The sequence below is a fragment of the Nyctereutes procyonoides genome, unplaced genomic scaffold (genome assembly GCF_905146905.1).
Source record: "Nyctereutes procyonoides isolate TBG_1078 unplaced genomic scaffold, NYPRO_anot_genome, whole genome shotgun sequence".
NCBI classification, from domain to species: Eukaryota; Metazoa; Chordata; class Mammalia; order Carnivora; family Canidae; genus Nyctereutes; species Nyctereutes procyonoides.
The window spans coordinates 4061332-4084677 of NW_026575037.1; the positions used below are offsets into that span (position 1 = coordinate 4061332).

Consider the following 23346-nt stretch of genomic DNA (forward strand, 5'->3'; position numbering starts at 1 on the left):
TAATGGCTTATGAGGCTCTAGATGACATGTCTCCTCATTATCTCTCTGGCCTCATGTCTTTTCTTCCCTCTCACTCCATTCCAGCCATGCTGACCTCCTTGCCACTTCTGAAACTCTCCAGGTGTATTATTTTCAGATCTTTGCACTTGCTCTTCCCTGTGTCTAGAAGCCACATGGTTCACTCTCCTAGCTCCTTCAGTTTCTTGTTATGTGTCACCTTCCCAGGGAAGTGTTTTTCTGTAATTATACAGGCTTCCAACCATGGAATAAATAAGTCACAGGGATGAAAGGTACAGTATAAGGAATATAGTCAATTATAATAGCGTTGTATGGTGACAGATGGTAGTTACCTTATGGTGAACAAAGCAAAACATATAAGCTTGTTGAGTCACTATGTTGTACACCTGAAACTAATGTGACATTGTGTGTCAACTATATTCACATTTGAAAAAAATATTTTTTGCCACACTTTTCTTCAAAGAACGTACCGCCTCTGACATCTAAACATATGTATTGTTTATTATCTCTCTGCCCACTGTGATACATAAATACAAGTTCCATGAGAACAGAGATTTTTGTCTAATTTGGTTGTTGATATAATCTTTAAGTTTTTATTTAACTTCCAGTTAACGTACAGTGTAATATTTGTTTCAGGCATACAATATTGTGATTCAGCATTTCTCCACAATAGCCAGTGCTCATCATGACAGGTGCACTCCTTAATCCTCATCTTCTCTTTCACCCATCCCCCCACCCACCACTTCTCTGGTAACCATCAGTTTGTTTTCTATAGTTAAGAATCTATTTCGGGGTGCCTAGGTGGCTCAGTTGGTTGAGCAGACGCTCAGTTCATAATCTTGGGTTTGTGATATCGAACCCCACATTGGGTTTTGTGCTCAGCAGAGTCTGCTTGAGGTTCTTTCCCTCTCTCTTCTCCTCTGCCCCTTCCCTCACTCATGCTCATGTGTGCTCTCTCTCTTTCAAAAAGAAAAAAAATTGTTTCTTGGTGTGCCTTTCTATGTCTTTTTTTTCCTCCTTGCACATTTGTTTTGTTTCTTAAACTCTACATATGAGTGAAATCATACGGTATTTGTCTTTCTCTGACTTATTTCACTTAGCATAATACTTTCTAGCTCCATCCATGGCATTGCAAAAAGCAAGATTTCATTTTTTTATGGCTGAGTAATATTATGTTGTATATATATATTATATACCACATCTTCCTTTTATCCATTTATCCACTTATCAGTTGATGGACACTGGGCTGTTTCCATAATTTGGTTAACATAGATAATGCTACTATAAATATCAGGGTGCATGTATTTGAATTAGTATTTCTGTATTTGTTGGGTAAATACCTAATAGTGTGATTGCTGGTTTGTAGGATAGTTCTATTTTTAACTTTTTGAGAAAACTCCATGTCGTTTTTCAGCTGCACCAATTTACATTCCTACAAACAGTGCAAGAGAATTCCCCTTTCTTCACATCCTCACCAACCACCTGTTCTTTCCTGTGTTGTTTTAGCCATTTTGACAGATGGGAGGTGATATTTCATTGAAGTTTTCATTTGTATTTCCCTGATGATCAGTGGTATTGACCAGTCTTTTCATATATCTGTTGGCCATCTGTGTCTTTTCCTTTGCTGTGCAGAAACTTTTTATTTTGTCAATAAGGTACTAAGGAATAAACCTAACCAAAGAAGTGAAAGACCTGTACTTTGAAAACTATAAAAAATAATGAAAGAAATTGAAGATAACATAAAGAAATAGACAGGGGTGCCTGGGTGGCTCAGTTGGTTAAGCATCTGACTTTTGATTTTGGCTCAGGTAGTGATCTCAGGGTCATGAGATCTCCATGCTCAGGGTGGAGTCTGCTTGAGATTCTCTCCTTCTTCTGTCCCTCCCCCCTGCTCTCTCTGTCTCTCTTCTCTCTCTCTCTCTTTCAAACAAATAAATAAAATAAAAAATCTTAAGAGAAATAGACAATGCTCATGGATTGGAAGAACAAATACTATTAAAAAGTCTACACTACCTAAGCAATTACACATTTAATAAATCCCTATCATCAAAATACCTACAGCATTTTTCACAAAGCTAGAACAAACAATTCTAAAATTTGTGTGGAACCACAAAAGACCCCAAAGAACCAAAGCAAACTTGAAGGCAAAGCAAAACATTTCTGGACTTCAAGTTACAATACAAAGCAGTAGTGATTGGAACAGTTTGTTACTGGCAGGAAAATAGACACATAGATCAATAGAACAGAATAGAAAACCTAAAAATGAACCCACAACTATATGGTTAGTTAATCTTCAACAAAATAGGAAAGAATATCCAATGGGAAAAAGACAATCTCTTCAACAAATGATGTTGGGAAATGTGGGTGGCAACATACAAAGGAATGAAACTGGACCACTTTATTTTTTTTTAATTGTATTTATTTATTTTTAGAGAGAGAGTGTGAGAGAGAGGGCGAGTTAGGGGAGGGGCAGAGGGAGAAGCAGAGAATCTCAAGTAGACTTTATGCTGAGCATGGAGGCTGACATAGAGCTCGATCTCACAACCCTGAGATCATGACCAGAGCCAAAACCAAGAGTTGGATGCCTAACTGAGCTACCCAGACACCCCAAAACTGGACCACTTTCTTACACCATACACAAAAATAAATTCAAAGTGGACCGAAGACCTACATGTGAGACCTGAAGCCATAAAAATCCTAGAGGAGAATTAGGCAGTGATGTCTTTAACATCAACCATAGCAAATTCTTTCTGGATAGGTCTCCTGAGACAAGGGAAACAAAAGCAAAAATCGATTGCTCTTTGATACAATCTTAATGCCTGGCTTATAGTAGATATAGATTAAAGAAATATTTTTTTAAATGAAAGAATGCATGTATACCCTGGTAATATGTGTGAAGGTCACTGAGATTTAATAGTAGGTAGTCCTTGCCCCCAAGGAATGTATAATCTAGTAGGAATACTTAGGTATAGACATATCGACAGTACAAGGTAGAATGGGATATATACTACAACGGGAGTTATTAGCATGGAGTATGGTTTGAAATAAGTAAACAGTCCATTTGGGTATCTTTATGTGTAGGGATAGCAGCAGTGAGAGAAGAGAGTGGAAAGACACATTGGTACTAGGTTGTAGTTGGCCATGCATGTCAGGATAAGGAAAGTGTACTTTGAGAACCATTGAGGGCTTTTGAAGAGACTCTAGATGGCTTGATCATGTTTCTGGGTAAAGGAAAAGGGGCTAATATAAGGTATAAGGAGAATACATTGAAGAAAGAAGTAATACTTGAAGTGGAATCAAGTCTAGAGAAGGTGAAAAGGGATGGGATGAAAGACCAGGAAGAAATGGCCAAAAGACCTTTCACAAATCCTAAGGAGAGATCTAAAAAATCTACCCCTCACTCCAGATAATCTGGTATCAACCATTTAAAGACATGCCTTAGAAACTATTGAGGTAGAGAATCACTGAGAATAAGCAAAATGAGCAATTCTAACAACACGGCCCTCAATATTAAGTGTCTATGTTTTCTGGTCAAGGCCATCTTGATCAAAGTCCATGCTATAAGCATAACCTAATATGTATCTCTGTTTTTGTTTTGTTTTTAAAAGATTTTATTTATTTATTTGAGAGAGAGAGAGAGAAAAAGAGAGAGAGAGAGAGAGAGAGAGAGAGAGAGAGGTTGAGAGAGCACCAGCATGAGAGGCAGAGGAAAAGGGACAAGCAGACTCCCCACTGAACAGGGAGCCCTATGCAGCCCTATGCAGGATGCTGGGAACATGACCTGAGCCAAAGGCAGACGCTTAACTAACTGAGCCACTCAGGGGCCCCTAATATGTATGTCTTTGAAAACATACTCCAGCAGCATTCAGAAAGCCAACAGCTTCAAAATATCCATATCTGGCCCTCAAGTCTACTTCATTGCCAAGGTGAAGATTCCTGGAAGAGGTGATGCCCAGCTACTGTCCTCTGCTGGAGTCCACATGGGCCTTGGCTACTGTGGCCAGGGAGTCAGAATCCAATTGGAAAGGAAGCTGGTGAATTTCTAAAGCAAAAGTTCTAAACTATGATTAGCAATCCAATTATGAGAAGTCCTAGAGGAACTAAATAATCTGGAAGTTTTTATTCTATGGGAATCTTGAAGTACAAAAGGTTAGTTTTGCTTGGGGAGGGAGGAGTTGGGAGCTACATTTACAAATAAGGTGATTATTTGGCTGGGCTTGAATGCAATTGTGGAGTTAGGGGAGAGAGCTAGACATTTGCATGAACAGAAACACAGAGTTATGAACATGTCTGACATGTTTGGAAAAAGTCGAGTCTGAGTGTAGCTTCAGCATAGGATGAACAGAGTAGGAGGAACAATGGAAAATGAAGTAAAAAAATGAACCAGATTGTGACAGGTGAAGAATGTCAAAGGAAGTTATTTGAATTGATAAGAAGTATACTTGGGAAAAATCAAGTTGTTTTTTTTTTTAAATAGTGAAGATCAACATAACAAAAAACAATATTATTTTTTTAATTAGGTTAAAAACATTCCTTAAAAAAAAAGATTTTATTTATTTATTTATTTAAGAGAGATAAAGATAAAGAGAGCACAAATGGGAAGGGGGAGTAGGGGCAGGAGAAGAGGGAGAAACACTCTCCACTGAGCAGGGAACCTGACTCGGGGCTGGCTCCCAGGACCCTGAGATCATGACCTGAGCCCAAGACAGATGCTTAACTGAGTCACTCAGGCACCCCTAAAACTTTTCTTTTTAAAATATTTTATTTATTTATTCATGAGAGACACACAGAGAGAGGCAGAGACATAGGTAAAGGGAGAAGCAGGACTCAATCCCAGGACCCCGGGATCATGACCTGATCCAAAGGCAGATGCTCAACCACTTAGCCACCAAGGTGCCCCTCTCTAAAAACATTTCTAAAATAAAAATGTCACAGTGGTCATGTATTTTGCTTCATTATGTATTTAACATCATGTTAAACATGTATTTAACATCATTCTGTTTTGGGAATTGGAAATATTCCCAAAGTTTTACTCCCTACACTTCAAGTTTTGATTTTCTGCTTGGTTTCATCTGATCTCATTGAAGCAGGAAAGTACAATCAGAGAGATGAAATGATTTAGCAAGGGTCCTATGAGAAAGTGGCAGAACTAGAACATGAACCAGGGTATTCCATCCCTTACATCCAGCACTTGTCAAATGTAGCAGACCCCAGACTTTGGGCAAGTGTGTGGGTGGATGTGCACAGGATGCTCTTGAACATGAAACACGAATCCTGAGTTACAATGCCAGTGGGTCAAATGCATGGGATTGGAAATACTAAGATGTGAGACTTGAGAATGAGAAATGCCTATAAAACTAGTAGAAGACAGTGGTATTTACATGGCATGGGTGATAGAGTCTGGGTCTACTGGCACCTTGCACAGGTCATGCTTAGGTGGCTACAGAGCTGGCTTAAACTTGCTCTCCTCCTTTCCCTGCTGTCTCTCAGCTCAGGCAACACGTATGTCTCTTCATTGGCACTGCGGTTTCTCCAGTGACAGCGAAGAACATTTCTGCATGTTTCCAGAAATAAAACAGAAGTCATTGATTTAATGATGGTGACGAGAATCATGAGGATATCCTGAGACTCAGGGAAGTTAAATAATTTATCTCAAGTTGTATTGTTCATCAGTGGCAGAGCTAAATTTAGATCCTAGTTTGTATAACCCCAAGATCTATCATAACCATGACCCTTACATGCAGCCTGAATGTGCCACCAGTGCACCCCTGACTGATCTGGGGTTCTGGCCCACACCCTACATGGCATTGGTAGCCTCTTAGAAGAGTGTGGGTTTAAGCTGGGATTGGTGCTATGGCTGCTTTCATGTTGAAGTGCTGTAACAAATTGAAGGTCAGCTAGATTGGACATTTCACCAATGATGATGATGATGATGATGATGGTGGTGGTGTAATCAAAACAATACCTTAAAAAAAAAAAACAAAACAATACCTTCAATGTGGTTTTAACTTTATGGTTTCCAAACATTTTCACATGCATACTCTCATTTAGAACTGCTTGGCTTGGTCTAGAAAATGGGTATTATATATAGTTAAGAATACTCATTGAGGGTTACATAGGAAGTTGGAAAATCTGAATAGATTTCAACCATTTTTTAATTATAATCCACAATAAAAATATGTTTTATATTATGGTCCAGATCCTAATGCTCTCTGATTGATTCCATTTATTTCATTGCACTGCATTGATTTCAAAATGTTGGTTACAATCCGACAAATTGACTTCATGACATGCTAACCAATTGTGATTTTCACTTTGAAAAACACTGGGGAAGATCTATTGAAGTATTTCCTACTCTGATATATTACTGTTCCATAATATAACAAGTGTGGAATCATGTCAAAACAAAGTTTAATGTTGAAGGAGAGTGAGGACAGTGACCTCTTGCCCTACCCCATGTCACTTCTCCTCCCAATCTGATTTTCAAGGCAGGCACTTTCAAATTCTTCTTTTCTCCTTCTCTAAGTAATACTCTTAGTCTGTTAGTTTTTAGTTGATCATTTTCAGACATTAGCTAGTAACTTCTTGGTGCTTGTTCACCAATGCCCTTTCATTAAAATGTTAATATGGCAGCTCTCTTGCTTCTGAAGGTGTTTGAGAATGTGGTTTATGTATGGTAGGTTCATAGATATCTATCTCTTGAATATAAGACTTCATCCTCAGTTACAGGTAATGCTGCCTTCCATCTCAGGGGCAAAATCTGTAGCATGGGAGCAGAGCTGAATACATGCTCTCTACAGGCAGGAAAATCCCAAAGAGAGAGCTTAGGTATATTCTGTTGTTGTTCCCAGATTTACCATTCATATAATCTACTCTTCCCCTGAAGAGGGGGGAATGAGAAGTGGTAAGTGGTCAAGAAGCCTTTGCTAGGTCATCCACAGCTAAACTCAGAGCATGTGAGACACACTTAGGCATACATCCATCCAAGAGAAAGACTGCTTCTCTGGACCCAAAGCAGGAAACAGAACACTGAGTAGCTGGTCAAAGGACCCAAAAACATCTCCACTCTTGGTTAAAGGATTTTTTGTTGTTGTTGTTGTTGTTTGCCTGGCTTTATATTTCTCTTGAATTATGTTTTACCACTCAGAAACTTACTACCAGATGCTCAGGTCTGGGACATCCAATTGTTAACATCACTGCATAAAATTAAATTAAATTTTAAAAACCACACAAATATTAAGACAAAGCTATGGATACGTCTGAACATAAATTAGACTGAAACATAGACTGAATACTCTAAGAATGCTGAGTCTCCAAATTTCATTACATAATTCTCCAATCATCTAAGGTGGAGAGTGGAGTCTATTCGGCACCACCAACTGATTTCAGCATTGTTAAAATCCAGACCGGGAATGGAATCCTGCAACTGACAATGAATTTGGGCTATGTATTAGCCTTTTATCTGAAGCCACAGACAAAATCTTGGAATCATACTTAAAGGTCTTACTGCAGTGGGAGGCCACACACAACTCATAGGCACAATAGTATCAGGGACTTCCAAGTTAGGCTTGAGAAATTCGGGTCTTGCTTACTTACATGGCCTGTGCAAAAGATGAGATTGCCAACAGAGCAATGTTCTGTTGCATTTTCCTGACCCTTTGGGGTTTAAATTTGCAACCTGCATCAGCAAAACTTTTGGCATTTAATTCTATTAAAATCAAAGAGCCAAATTTCTGCCTCCTGTTACATGAGCACAGCTCTTACTGACGTCAATGAAAGCTGTGCATGCATAACTGAGGGCAGATTTTGGCCTGGGCTATAGACATATGAGACCTGGCACACCACACTCACATCCAAACTCCATTCCCCTTCTCCCCGCCCCCTGCCCCCACCTTCTGATAACACAAACTCTTCATTCGTAACTCTCTGTCTACACATTGGGAGCTGGGCCTTAACCCAAAACACAAATTAGAAGCATCATTTAATACAGAAATTTAACCCAGATGCAAATTTAACGTAAATGTGACAAAAGCCACCTGAGTGGTCACTGTCTAACAAATTTTGCAAACAGATTATGGGTGACTTCCCACTGAAATATACTTAGTGTAGTTATCTTATTTATGCATGTAATTAGATAGAAGGAGGCTTGCACTTCCTTTCACTTTACTGTTTAGTTTTTGTACTTGACAATGCACTGCCTACACTAATGAAACCCCTGCTGCTAGTTTAGAAAATGCTCCACATATTCTAGTGCCTGGTGCAGTGTCTGGGACAGAGAAAGCAGCCTAGCGAATATTTACAGGACACATGGATTCTATGAAGCAAGAGATAATAATAACTCACAGTTACCCAGCGCTAACTATGTGTAGGACATTGTCTTATATATATTAAGTTATTTAATTCTCACCATGCCCTATTAGTAGTATTTTATAAAGGGGGATACTATACAGAAGTTAAGAGGCTTACCAGCTAGTGGGTGGTGGAGCTGGGATTTCAATCCAGGGAGCCTGGCTCCAGAGGTCAGGCTGTTAACTCTGCTACACTGCCTCTCAGTTAAAATGCAGGCATTGTGTATTATTAATTAGTTATTAGTCAAGTTATGTATATGGTAGCTGGGCAATTCTACTGAGAAAAGCAGGAACGTTTTAGTAGTAAGAGCTTGTTAGCAACTGTTTGTGTGACCTTAATTGTCTGAAAAAGTTGTGTGGGTTTTTTTGTTTGTTTGTTTTTTGTTTTTTAGCTTTCCTACATACTAGGAGCAATAGTATAACCTCTGAGACTAAGCAATTTAGTCTCATGGCATCTTTGTTAAAAGGGAAATGAATTTTGCAATAATTTTTTTTAAAGATTTTATTTATTTATTCATGAGACACACAGAGAGAGGCAGAGACACTGGCAGAGGGAGAAGCAGGCTCCATGCAGGGAGCCCTACATGGGACTCGATCTCAGGTCTCCAGATTCACACCCTTGGCTGAAGGCGGCGCTAAACTGCTGAGCTACCCGGGCTGCCCTTGCAGTAAATTTTGAAGACAAATTTTATGTGTACCACTTTTAAACAAATGTTAAGGTGTCATTGACCATTATCCCCTTCAATTAATTTTTCTGTAGTCACTTTAAAAAATAATTAATGTATCTAGGCCATGCATTGAAAGTGTTAGGAGTCTCATAACTGATTTTTAATAAGGGTCAGCTTTTCCCTCTTAAGAATATATCTAAAGGGGCACCTGTGGGGCTCAGTTGGTTAAGCATTGGGCTGTTGGTTTCAGCTCAGGTCATGATCTCAGGGTCGCAAGATGAAGCCCAGGGTTGGGCTCAGCAGGGAGTCTTCTTGGGATTCTCTCTCTCCCAATCCCCTCATAAAATATATAAATCTTAAAAAAAAAAAAGATGTATCTAAAGTTGTCATTGGTTTAATAGATACCTATGATTTGACATATAATTCTTTACATTGAGGTGTGAGGGACATAACTGCCACCAAAAGATGAAAGCTTCTTCCTTGTCCAAAATCCTACAGGCAAAAATGGGAAGAAGTGGGCCCTGTCTTAGAAGTTATCTGGACTACAGAATCCAAATAAATTTCATTTGGTTTTTGTAATGCCCAGAGTATAACTGTATTAGTCTTGTGGTTCAGCAGTTGACCTGCTTCCTTATTCTGGGCACCTCATTGTTTTTGGTTTCAAGTGGAAATTCCTTACCTTGTCCACTATACCAGGAACTTGAATTGCTCATGATGTCATTTCAGAGACCTCCCTTTGTGATAGTGGGCAAATGATAGGCAGTGGAGTCTAGGAAGAGGTCAGATTTTGCTGCTTCCCTTGACATGAGGAAATCAAGAAAGGGAGCTTGAAAAAAGAAATTGGGAGTACTATTTTAGCAATATTGATTTTGAAATGATGGCAAATCATTCAAGTTGTTCAGAGAGTGGGGGATGTTATTTGTCCATGGTCATATGACTCACTCGTAACAGACTGAGGACAAGAATTCAGAATACTTAACCCCCAAAACCACATTTCCCTCAGTCCAAACATCCTAAAACATGTCAGGTCCAGGAAGCCTTTTTTTCTTCCATCTCTTCTTGGAACTAGACAGAAACAGATTTGGATATATGTCCATTAAAATCCTATCCCATTGCCAGGATGTGTATCTTCAATGTGGTCTTTCTTGTCTATGCTTAGAAACATTGTGTTATGTTGGTTTTCTCCACTGTCTCTTTCAGCAATGTGTTTAAATACAAAGTAGATTATATAGTCTTCAAATGTTGTCTTTTACTTCTCTTTCAGAGAATATTTTCTGATCTTATTTCAAAAATTTCAATCTGGGGGCAGCGCCGGTGGTGCAGCGGTTTAGCGCCGCCTGCAGCCTGGGGTGTGATCCTGGAGACCCAGGATCGAGTCCCACATGGGGCTTCCTGCATGGAGCCTGCTTCTCCCTCTGCCTGTGTCTCTGCCTCTCTCTTCGCTCTCTCTGAATGAATGAAGAAATAAATCTTTAAAAAAAATTTTCAATCTGTAGACTTTTAATTATGAGCTAGTCCGACCACCTAGTGCAGGATTCATTTCTACAATATTCCTTAATAATGATCATCAGCTTCTATTTAGTGTGTGCTTATGAGCTCACAAAGCATCTACTACATCATGATTGAAGAGTTCTTATTATTAAACTGTATGTAAGTTAAGAAGACTAAATACTTGACTCTTAAGAACTTTGATCCACTAGTTCTAGTTTTACCTTCTAGAGCAGATTTTTCAAACTGAGACTCCATTTCAACCTTGTATTTTGTTTGGTCCACATGGTGTTTTCAAAAATAATGAGCCAACACTGAAGACACCAAAAGATTTTACATAAAAATCAGGTCTTCTGGCTCTTACTGAAAAAGAAAGATATTGCATTATTGTATGTAAATTCTTACAGGGCAACAGTGATATGGTCCTGAGTAGGGGGCTGCTTCCTTTAGATGGAGCATAAGTTCAGCAGTTGTCCACAGCCCTCCACTCCCTATAGATTTCCACATCCTGTGACTGTCATGTGCCATTAATTATCACATTCTGTTTTTCAAATATTGGCTAGTTTCATATCCTTATGTTACCTTTCTGAATTCTGTAGGTATATTTGTGACCCCTAGCATTAGGCAGCATAGAGTAAATATGCTCCTTCCTCTGCATGAAAGAGATGGCCTTTTGCCCCCTGCATTTCTTTAGTTCTCCTTTTTTGCAAGATAGTAAGTTTCAGTTCCTTTAACCAAATCTTGTAAGGTAGGGCTTCAAATGCCATCACTCCCCTGACACTCCTTAAATTTGTCCAGTGCTCTTTTAAATCATGGTATCCGGGGGGCACTTGGGTGGCTCAATTGCTTAAGCATCTGACTCTTGCTTTTGGCTCAGGTCATGATATTAGGATCGTGAGATTGAGTCCTGTATTGGAACCTGCTTGGGATTCTCTCTCTCTCTCTCTGTCTCTCTTTCCCTCTGCCTCCTCTACCCCACTTGTTCATGCATTCTCTTTCTCTCTCTCTCTCTCAAATAAATACATACATACATACATACATACATACATACACACTTGCCTACATAACGTTGAACTGAACACAGTGCTGGAAGCTGGAACCATGGACTTCCATTATTCTTTCCAATTATCAAGTTATAGGTATCTTCACAATCTGGTAAATATTATAGGTTGAGTGAGAAGGGTGGACATTTTCTGTTTTGTTTGCACAGTATCCTTCTTTTCCCCTGAAAATAGTATTCTTCTATTCTCTTTGATCTGCTCCTTGCCATGTTCTACTCTGGGAGTTGCTAACTGCATATGAGACTTTGACCACAGAGATTCTTCCCAGGAAGACACCTGTTACAAGCCAGGACAAGATTTTTCCTGGGATTTTTTTTTAATTTTTTTATTTATTTATGATAGTCATACAGAGAGAGAGAGAGAGAGAGAGGGGCAGAGACACAGGCAGAGGGAGAAGCAGGCTCCATGCACCAGGAGCCTGACGTGGGATTTGATCCCGGGTCTCCAGGATCGTGCCCTGGGCCAAAGGCAGGCGCCAAACCACTACGCCACCCAGGAATCCCTTTCCTGGGATTTTCTAATCAGAGCTTGAGATTTTGGTTTCTCAGATTGTAAGGATGTAAGTCTAAAGCTGCAAGTGGCCAGCTTTCATGCCTGTTGGAAATGTTGGTCAGAAAGAAACCAGAACACAGAGAAAAGCATAGAGAATCACAAGAAGAAATACCAGGAAGCATCACTAAAGTCCCTGGTACCAGGCACCTCTGAGGCTGTCCTTTCCACATTTTGGTTTTTATTCTTTTTCCTTCTTTCCTTCTCTCTGTCACTGTCTTCCTCCCTTTTCCATTTCCTTCCATCTTTTCTTTCTTCAAAACTTTATTTGTGTATTTATAAAGAAAAAACATAGAACTGAATATTACCATCATTAAGGACAGGCCTTTGCAGGATGGTGGAGTGATTTCTGACAGTAGGGTGGAGGCCCCTACTTGCCATCAATGAGTGGGTTCTGCAGGAATGCGATGACTGGGTCTCTTCAAAGGAACATATCGGAGATGTAGTTGTCCTTGTTGACCGGTTTGGACTTCTTACCTTTGCTTTCTTGGGGATCTTGGTCTACATCTCCTTCACATTTTCCAGCACTGTGTCACAGTGCTTGTCAATGGCCTTCACACAGTTCAGGAGCTCCTTGTTATTACCACAGTGGATAAGCCCTTAGGTGTAGTTCCTGACTGATGTGTGAGCACAGAGAATGGACTAGTGTTAAACTCCTCCTCCTCCCACTTTTGCGGCTCCTCCAGGGTCATCTCACTCTTGGGCTTGTTGGTATGCTCATGGTGATGGTGGCTGTGCTCCCAGGTCACTTGTGTCTCCTCTGTGTTGTTTCTGCCTCTGAAGAGTCTTAGGCTAATTTAAATTACTTTTCTCTGGCTGGCAACCAACCTAGAAAATCTTCTCTGGCATATTAGGTAACTCACAGGTAATATGACTCCATGAATGAACAAATGACTGCTTGGCTGAATGAGAAACTGGTTTCTTGCTAGGGTTGACCATGGATTTCTTGTGATTTCTAGTTCACAGCAATCACTTTGGGACCATGCATTTTGGGGAAATAATTATGTACTAAATCAACTTCTATTTTGCCTTATTAATCCTTGTATTTAAAGAATCTTAAATTAATAATAAGTAATGGTTCAATTTAATTGATTACAATATCAGAGTATATGGTTAGACATGCCATGATCCCAGAATAGATCAGAACTTAATCTTTGCATATTCAGCATTCTGCCTCAGACTTATTCTGAGGACTACAAAACTCTGCAAGACATACACATTTTAGGCTAGTGGTTTTGAGCTTATCATTGGGCTAGGAGATGTAGAGTTGTGTTGAAAGGACAGGATGGTTTTGAATGTTCTGATCTCTAGTTTTGTGGAGTGTTTGTGATCCCTCAGATTTGGCTTGTAGCCCAGAGCTTGCTTCCATCTGGAGAGCGAGGACAATCGTGGGCAGCCCTTTCCATCAGTTCTCTTTCCTACTGCTGCCCTCTCTCTTCACAAAAAGGAGTTCTGAGGCTGCAAAGACCCACTGCAAAGAGGAGACGTGCCTAACATTGGCCTTGTCACAATCTAGCCTTCCTGGATAGTCAGTCAGCCTATGCTTTAATTTATTTTGTGGATGATAACCTTTTGAGTCTCTAAGTAAGTTACTGACCCTCTCCTAGCTCATGGTAACCGAGCAAATACTTGCAACCTTTCCCTGGGTCTGAGTCCATGATGTGTCTCTCTGTGTGTATGTATGGATATATTTGGAGATCACCATGTTCTTTCAATAATAAATGAGAACACCCTGCTCTAGGTTTGAAATGTTTGCCACTTTGCAATTTAATTGGAAAAAATCCTAAGATAAACGAGTATGTGTTTAGATACACATGGATAAATGTACTTGAGTCAAAGGAAAAGTGACACCTTGGAAAAATTTCAAATTTAGAAATATATATATATATGCAGAAAATTGTGAGGTTTTGTTAGCTTAGTAAAAATTGAATAATTTACCAGATTTTTCCCCCCAACCTCTTCCCCATTAGAAAAATTTCCTATGTGTTTTTTCATTTCTAGGTAATAATGTTTCAGAAATAAGAAGAAAATGATATTAGGGACAACCAAATTAAATATAGTATAGTTTTACATTCCTAAACAAAAGAAAAAATGCTTTTAGATAAGAAAGGAGACAAAAAGAAAAAAATTCAGTTTCCTTATATACTTTATTTCCAAAACTTTTTTCACCATAAGTTGATTTTTTCTTTCATAAGTTGATTTTTAAAGAAAATGTATACCTCTAAATATGTGTTCATATAGACATAACCACTTGACTTAGTTCATGTCTGATTAATGAGCTTTATACTCTCTTACATTAGTATCGCAATTTATGTCTATTTGTCTCAGACTTCTTTTGACCAGCAACATGAATTTGGAAAATTTCTGGCTCAGATTAAAGGTACATTCTGTAGCCATGCAATAAATCAAATATAACCAGTTCTTGCTGGGGTTAACTTTTGATAATGACTCAATACCAATTTCCCCTAACCTATGTTCATGATAGCATAAATTTAAACCATGGTTACTGTTGACGTCAGCAATATTAGTTGGCTAATGCCCTTGAGAAATCATCCTCTAGCAGCTCACTTAAAAAATTGACGAATACGTGCTTTACTTTGCTAATAGTCTGAACAAATTGGTTTTATATTATAGTATATTAGTACTTGGAAGGCTGCTAGGCTAGCATTAACTGGCTATTATCAACCGTACTCATTTCCAAATGTTATTCATAAAATGTTTGATGCCTCAGACAACATGCATACATATATTATAAAATATAAAGGAAATAAATACATACTGACTGATAAAACTGAATCCAAAAGCTAAAAGCACAGAAGTAGTAGCAGCAAAGCAAATTCCCAGTTAATGGAAAAGTCTTTCCTCACAATTTTATTATCTCTTAAAAGATAGTTTTAATGTGGCTTCTAACAAATATCTTCCTATATTTTTAGTGATCCCCTTACTTGTTTCTTTTAGTTTGAATGGCAATTACAAACAAACAAGGAGCTTTGTAAGAAAATCTGTTATTGCTACAGAATTCTTCTGTGTGAAGTTGCCCTGTTTTTTAAGGAAGAGACATCTCAGTCCCTCAGGCCACTCTTCTCTAACCACCCAATCATATCCTCCTGTCTTTCCAAATGGATGAAACAGAAAACTACAGGAACTTAAAAGGGAGCAAACGAGCTAATAATGAGCTACTGTACCCCTTGGCATTTATAAAACCTTTTCTCTCTTGCTAATGTAATTTTCCAACCAGACATGGGGAAGCCTTTCTCAAGGTTACGTACAAATGGTTGTAGAGGAGCCCAGAGACTCCCATTTCATTCTTTGTAATAGAGAAGAGTGATTGCTTCCTTGACTTTGTGGCTCTGATCATTCTTTAAGTGATTAAGTAAGAAACAACAACATGTCTCTGAAGGAGAGCTTCCTAATGTTTTTTCTGTGGCCCATTGGCCCTGGGGAGCTCACCATGACAGCAGGTCACCATGGTAATACCATACTCTTCAGCTTCCCTCTGAACCTTTTGTGATAGTGACACCAACATCTCATTTATAAATGTAATGCATGTGGTGCAGCTTCACAGTTGCTAATAAAAGGCAATCTTTTGTGGAATAACTGAGTGAAAAAATGATGAACATAGACTAACATAACGAATAACTTCTGATGTAAGTCCTCTTTTAAGTCTGGATGTACTATTTTAAAAAATAAGCAGGACTAACACTTACTGTTAAATGTAGGGATGACCTATTAAGCAACAACAAAAAAAGTGCAAGTTTTATTATCCACTTTCCTTCCAACATCTAATTCAAGACATGCTTGCCGTCTGCACCATCCTTTCAGAAGAATGGTTTGAGAGAATTAGGACAAAGTGATGACACCTCAGACAAGGTTCTTGTCCATATTCCTTTACATTTAAATGATATTAATGAAAGTGGTATTTGATATAGTACAAGCAACTATCACACAGTTATAAGGATAGAGTTGGATAAGTTCTCAGCCATTCTTATGCACATACTCTTTCCCTGAAATGCTTAATACAATTAATATGAACAATTATTGATACATTTTTTTCTTGGAAAAATTTTTTGTTGTTGAGTCATGCTAACTGAAATAGTGAAATAGGTATTGCATCTGGTCAGCCTTTCGGGGGGGAAAAATCCCTAGTTATGTTTCACGTAGGGCGGGTAAAGAAAGTACTAGGACAACAGTGCAGTCTCACCAGATAAAAGGTAGATAAGTCCTGTGGAAGGGTTGTGCATGCAGGCATGATTAAGTTGTTTTTCTTACATGCAACTTATTTCACATCCAATTGAAGCATGATCCATTCTTTGATCTTCTGATGTTAATTGTGTGCTTCATTATTAAGAGGATTTTTAACATTCATTTGCTTTGAGAAAAAGTGATTCGACTTGATCATGTCTGTGGAGCCTGCATCTCAGGTTTTCTTTTCCAGGCTTGTCAATAAAACTGGTTTATGTCCTGAATATGAGACCCTCATGCTCTATATCATTAAACACTATGGAATAAACATATTTTATTAGTTTACTATTGTTGCTACAACAAATTACCACAAACTTAGTGACTAGATAATACACATTTATTACCTTACAGTTCTGTAGGTTAGAAGTCTGATACAGGTCTCATAGAGCTTTACTGATCTAAAATCAAGGTGTTAGCAGGGTACATTTCTTCCAGAAGCTCTATGGGGGAATCCATTTCCTCATCTTTTCTAGTTTCTAGAGGCTGCTCAAATGCCTTGGCTTGTAGTCCTCTTCCATTTTCAAAGCTAGCAATGGCCAGTCGGGTCTTTCTCACATCAAGTCACTCTGAAACTAACTCCTCTTCTATTTTCCACTTCTACTTTGAGAACTTTTTCATTACATTGGGCCCACCTGGATAATCCAGTGTAATCTCCCTATTTTAAGGGCAGCTGATTAGCAACTTTACTTCCACTTAGAGCCTTAAAATAGCTTAGTATAATTTGTTTCCATAATTTGTCATGTAACGTGACATTTTCACACATCCAAGGACTAGGACATAGGCATCTTTGGTGGTTATTCTTCTCTTCCCCATGTGAATATAGAAAGAAGGATTTCAAGAGATGCTTAGTTAGTATTGTAAAAAAAATTTAAAATATAACTTCCTCTCACAATAAGAACAAAACTTCTTAGTCAATATGTTCATTATTCCAGCATGGAGTTGACCTTGTTCTTGAGTAAAGGGGCCACTCCAATAGTATGAAGTGAGGAAGTCTTGCAGAAGTAGTGTCTGTTCACTGTAAGGTTTAGGCACAGGCATTCTGGAATGTTATATCCATGCTCAGGAGGCAAATGCTGTAGAAAGCTTTTTCAGAGTAGGAGCTAGAGTAGCTTGACAGTGGCAGTTTTTGAGGGAGAAAAACATGGGAAGAAAGAAGTTGCACAAATAAGCATTAAACTCTTTGATTTTTTTAAGGATCATGAACTAAATCTCTCTCATCTACGTGGGCTGAAAACCTACAGTATCAGTTTCAGGAGGTAACTCGAAAGTTTCATGTCAGATTTTCCTCTTTTCATTAGGCCAATTTCTGGAAATTGTGAAGCAGTGAGAGTTAATTTTTGATCTCTGATTTCTGTTATGGTCATTCTGCATTTACCTTTTGTGATGCTCTGAAACATTGCTGGGGAAATTGGTTGATGAAATCTTCAGATTACACGAAGGAGGGAATTTTTAAGAGGTCATTAGGGAAATAATAAATATACTGAAAAACTTTAAGTGGTACAAAAGGGTAAGTCATAGGAATAGCTCTCCTAGTCTAGACTCCTATGTTCTGTTCTAGAGAAACATTTTCTTGCATATTACTCTAGAAGTATCTGTTTCTTATGCATTCTTTTAGGATGTTTTCATGCATATGTACACATGCAGATATATAAATATGTGCTCCTATTTACACAAATGAATGTATATAATAAACACTGGCTTGTTTCTTATTTTTGTTCACTTAATATAGTTTGGAGATCTTGACATATCAGCAGATATAGAATCCCTTAGTCTTTTAATAGCTCAGAGTAGTCATTTAAGCCTAGACTTTGTGCATTTCCAGGATGGAAGCCACATTTAAATGCTTAACTATGTTTCCTGATGCTGTCTGGCTATTTTCTAGGAGCTAATCCAAGACAAAGATGGTATGTATAGGAATATGGTCGATTGTATTAATATTCATAAAATATCTTAATTTTTCCCTATGGTGCCTTCCCTGTTGAAGGATTTTCTATCCATGGCTTGTTGCAGTAATGGATGGCCATGTGATTTGCTTTGGCCAATGCAGTGTCAGAAATGTGACAGTTCAAGGCAGAAGTTGTAAGGTGCTACGTATCTTTTCCTTCTTCCATAAAAGTTGTTTATATCCCAGATGGATGTCACTCCTTCTTCTAGGTTATGGAATGAAGGTGACAGGGGCCAGAGCTGTAACCTATAATCTATCCAGAATGGGTGGATAGCACGAGTGAGAAATAAAACTATTATCTTAAGTAACTGCTAATGGTAGGTCACTTGGACGACAGAATGACCTAACTTATTCTCCCTGATACAGGGAGCAACCCAAGGAACAGTCAGAGAATGTGAAAATTTGTAGTAAAATAGTACTTATGATTGTAAAATGGCTTTCCAATGACCCTGTCTTTCCTAATTCCTTCCTCCGCAGTTCATTAAATCAAATGACCAAAAAACCCACTAATTAAGAATATAACACATACTCATTGACACATATAACATTTTCATTCTATTTATTCATTTTATTATGTTTTCATTCTATTTCAACCACTCTTAGGCTATTTGTCCCCAGATGTAAGTAATCAATATTTTTGTGCTTTAAAAACAAACAAAAACATACTGGGAACAAATGCCTGCTTTTGGCCATGATGGAGTCATTGCGTCCAGACTTCCCTTTCCCCCATAAATAACTTTAAAAATGGGCATTATACATAGGCACCTGTTTTGGATATTGGAAAACAGGTATCATAGGACTGTGTTTTCTGAAAGTAGAGAAACAAATGAGGTGGACCTAAGATTGCCCAACTTTATGCCTGGAGGCCTTTTCTTCACCCTGATTCTAAGAGGAGGATCCCAAACAGAGAATTGCAGAATTGCTGAATTGCAGAGACAGATACTAGAGATCAGGAAGGCTGAGGTCACTGGAGCTATCAGGACAGATTATTGGAAAGGAGGGCGATTGCACAGGCAGTTTCAAAATTTTCATAGGGGGATCCCTGGGTGGTGCAGCAGTTTGGCGCCTGCCTGGAGACCCGGGATCGAATCCCACATCAGGCTCCCGGTGCATGGAGCCTGCTTCTCCCTCTGCCTGTGTCTCTGCCTCTCTCTCACTGTGTGCCTGTCATAAATAAAAAATAAAAATAAATAAAAAAAAACTTTTCATAGGGATTCCCTTGGGTCTGTTTTTGAAGATTTCACTCTGCAAATATAGGGAGAAATGCTCCCAAAAGCTAGGCTGGAAGATACTCATAATCTGAAGAGCCAGATCAGAGAGTCCTTGTTGAAAACTTGGACCATTTGGTGGAGACCTCAAAGGGGTCATGCCTTAATAGTGGGGCTAAAAGACTATTCAAGATCCACTTTGCAAAGCTTAAAAACAATCATCAAAAGATCCAGTGGATCTTTAGGTAATGTAACTCTGACAGAACAAAGTACACTCTTTAAAGGAAGACCACAAAATCCAGCATTCAACAACATAAAAACAACAAAGTTCAGTATAGTCATGTGAAAACAGGAAAGTATGATCCATACTCAGTAAAAAAATAAGTTGAAAGAAACATACCAGAAATGACAGAGATGATTGAATTAATAAGTAAGCATATTCAAATAACTATTAACCATATACATAGTAGTTAAAAATATGAACATAATGTTGAGAAAAATAAGTATATAGAGAAAGAAACTTTAGTTTTAAAAAACAAAACATCTGCAATGAAAAATCACTTGGTAGAATTCAGAGCAGATTATAGACAGTGCAGAAGTACAAAATTAGTGAGTTGAAAACATAAAAATAAAAACTGTCCAAAATTAAGCATATAGATAAAGAAAACCAAAAATAAGCAGAGCTTCAGTAATTTTGGAAAAAAATTCAAGTAGTCTAGTATGTATGTAACTGGTGTTCCAGAAGGATAAAGGACAGAAACATATTTAAATAAATAATGACTTGAAATACTCTAAATTTGTTGAAAACTGTAAACCCACAGATCTGAAAAGCTTAAGGAATTTCATGCATGCTGAACACAAAGAAAACCACCTTAAGACACATACATGACCAAATTGGTAAAAACCAGTGATAAAAAGAAAATCTTAAAAAGCAGGTGGTGGGGAAAAATAACATGCTATGGATAGAGGAATGAAGATAAGAATTACCACAATTTTCTCATCTGAAACTGTGCAAACAAGCATCTTGAAAGTGCTGAAATCAAAACCAAAACCAAAACCAAAACCAAAACCAAAAACAGAACAAGAAAAGCAAGCAAACAAAAGTACCTGTCAAATTAGAATGGAAATACTTAAAAATGGAGGTGAAATAATAACTCCTTAGACAAACAAAAGTTAAAACAACTGTATCCAGAAGAACTGAACTGCAAGGAATGTTAAAAAGACATTCTTGAAGCAGAAATTTAGAACTATATACAGAAATAAAGATACCTGCAAATTGCAAATATATGGATAAGTTTGGCAGATATTTTTAATTTAAAATTTCCTCAAAAGATAATCAACTATGGTTATTTGTTTTTTTCTTAAATTCCATACATGAGTGAAATCATTGGGTATTTGTTTTTCTCTGACTTCTTTCGTTTAGCATAATACTCTAGCTCCATCCATGGCATTGCAAATGGCAAGATTTCATTCTTTTTCATAGCTGAATAATATTCTGGTGTGTGTGTGTGTGTGTGTGTGTGTGTGTGTGTGTGTGTTATACATATATACCACATCTATGTCCATTCATCAGTCGATGGACGTTTGGGCTCTTTCCGTAATTTGGCTGTTGTTGATAATGCTGGTGTAAACAATCATGGGGACAAAAAGAAAGAGGCAGACCACAAACCAGACTCTTAACTATAGAGAACAAACTAATGGTCATCAGAGGGGAGGTGGGTGGGAGGATGGATAGGTGAAATAGGTGATGAGGATTAGGAGTACACTTGCTGAGATGAGCACTGGGTATTGTAAGAAGTGTTGACTCACTACATTGTACACCTGAAACTAATATTACACTGTATGTTAACTAACTGGAATTTAAATAAAAACTTAAAAAAAGGAAAAAAGGATAATCAAGTAAAGGAAAAACAATATTACCTTTTGAGGTTTATAATATGTGCAGAAGTAAAATATATAAAAGCACAAAGAATGCGAAGGAGGAAATGGAAGCATACTGACATAAGGGGTGTAATAGCATTTTAAGATATAGACTATGATAAGTTAAAAATGTATGTTTTAAACCCAAGAGGAAGCACATGTGCATATGCACAAACCAAAAACTAAAAAGCATAAAAGTAGAACTAATAAGCCAATAATAGTGTTAAAATCTAATCAGAAAAGATATTTAATCCAAAAGAAGGGAGAACAATAGGGGAAAAAAGAATCAATGGGACAAAAAGAAAACACTATCAATATAGTCAATTAAAGCCTAAACATATCAACAATCATATTGGATGTGAACATTAAACACTTCAGTTCAAAGGCTGACATTGTCAAAATGGATAAAACAGCAAGAGCTAATTGTTCTTGTTCTTTCTTTGTTGTCTACAAAAAGTCTACATTACATATAAAGTCAAAAATAGATTAAATGTAAAAGGATGGAAAAAGATATACCATACAGACACTAATCAAATGAAAGCTCCAAATGCTGTATTAATATCAGAAAAAGTAGATTTCAGAAAAGATATGTTACCAGGGTTATGATACAGAAAAAGCAATTGAAAAAAATTCAATCCCTAACAAACTAAGAAGTACATTTTCTTAACTTGACTTAATGGGACATTTACAAAAGACTGCAGCAAACATTATACTTAATTGGGGAGCAACTGAATACTTTTCCACCTAAGATTGTGAACAAGGCAAGGAAGTTTGTTCTCACCACTTCTATCTAACATGTTATTGATGGTCCTAGCTGGTACAATAAGGCAGGAAAAAGAAATACAAAGCATACATTTATTTAGAAAGGAGGAAGAAAATGTTTTTATTTGTGGATAACCTGATGGATGTTATGGGCTGGAGGAAGAAAATATTTTTGTTTGTGGATAACCTGATAGTTGTTATGGGCTGAATTGTGTCCCTCAAAATTCGTGTGTCGAAGCCCTCACTCCCAGCACCTCAGAATGTGACTGTATTTGGAGATAGGGTCTTAAAAAGTGATTAAGTTAAAATGAGACCATTGAAGTAGACCCCACTCCAATCTGACCGGTGTCCTTTAAGAGGAGGAAATTTGGACACAGAGATACTGGGAGCTTGCATACACAAAGAAAACACCATACAAAGACATAGCAGAAAGGTGCCATTTCTAAACCAAGAAGAGAGTCCCTGGAAGAAAACAAATTTGCTGACACCTTAATCTCCAACACTGTGAGAAACAAATTTCTGTTGTTTAAGCCACCCAGTATTTGTTATAAGAGACTTAGTAAATCATTATAATGGTATTATAGAAAGCTTAAGTAATCTGAAAAAGTTATTAGAACAAATAAGTAAATTCAGCAAGGTCGCAGGATATAAACTCGATAACAAAATCAGCTGTGTTTATCCATACTAGCTACAAATAATTGGAAAAATAGAATCAAAATCAATACCACTACCATAGCAACAAAAAAACATGAAATCATAAAATACTTAAGAATAATTTAGCAAAATACTTGTACAATGAAAACTACAAAGCACTGATGAGAGAAATTAAAGAATAAATTGAGAGGTATATCATGTTTAAGAAGTCTTCGAGTTTGTAAATCACATCTTCCCTACTTTCTTCTGTAGATTCAGTGCAATCCCAATCATGGTTTTTCTCTTCTGTATACATTGATACAGTCCTTATACAATTTATATGGAAATGTAAAGGGCTTAGAATAGCCAAAAACTATTTGAAAAAATAAAACAAAGTAGGAAATGATTTACATTATCTAATTTCAATTGTTACTATACAACTACAGAATTCAAGACATTGTGGTATTCATGTAAGGATAGTTCATGAAACAGAGTCCAGATAAA

General features: G+C 37.6%; 1 pseudogene; it reads right to left on the reverse strand.

Moving 5' to 3' along the window:
• Window positions 1-12502: 12502 nt before the first annotated feature.
• Window positions 12503-12836, reverse strand: LOC129506043 (small nuclear ribonucleoprotein Sm D2-like; annotated as a pseudogene).
• Between the last annotated feature and the right edge of the window lie 10510 nt (window positions 12837-23346).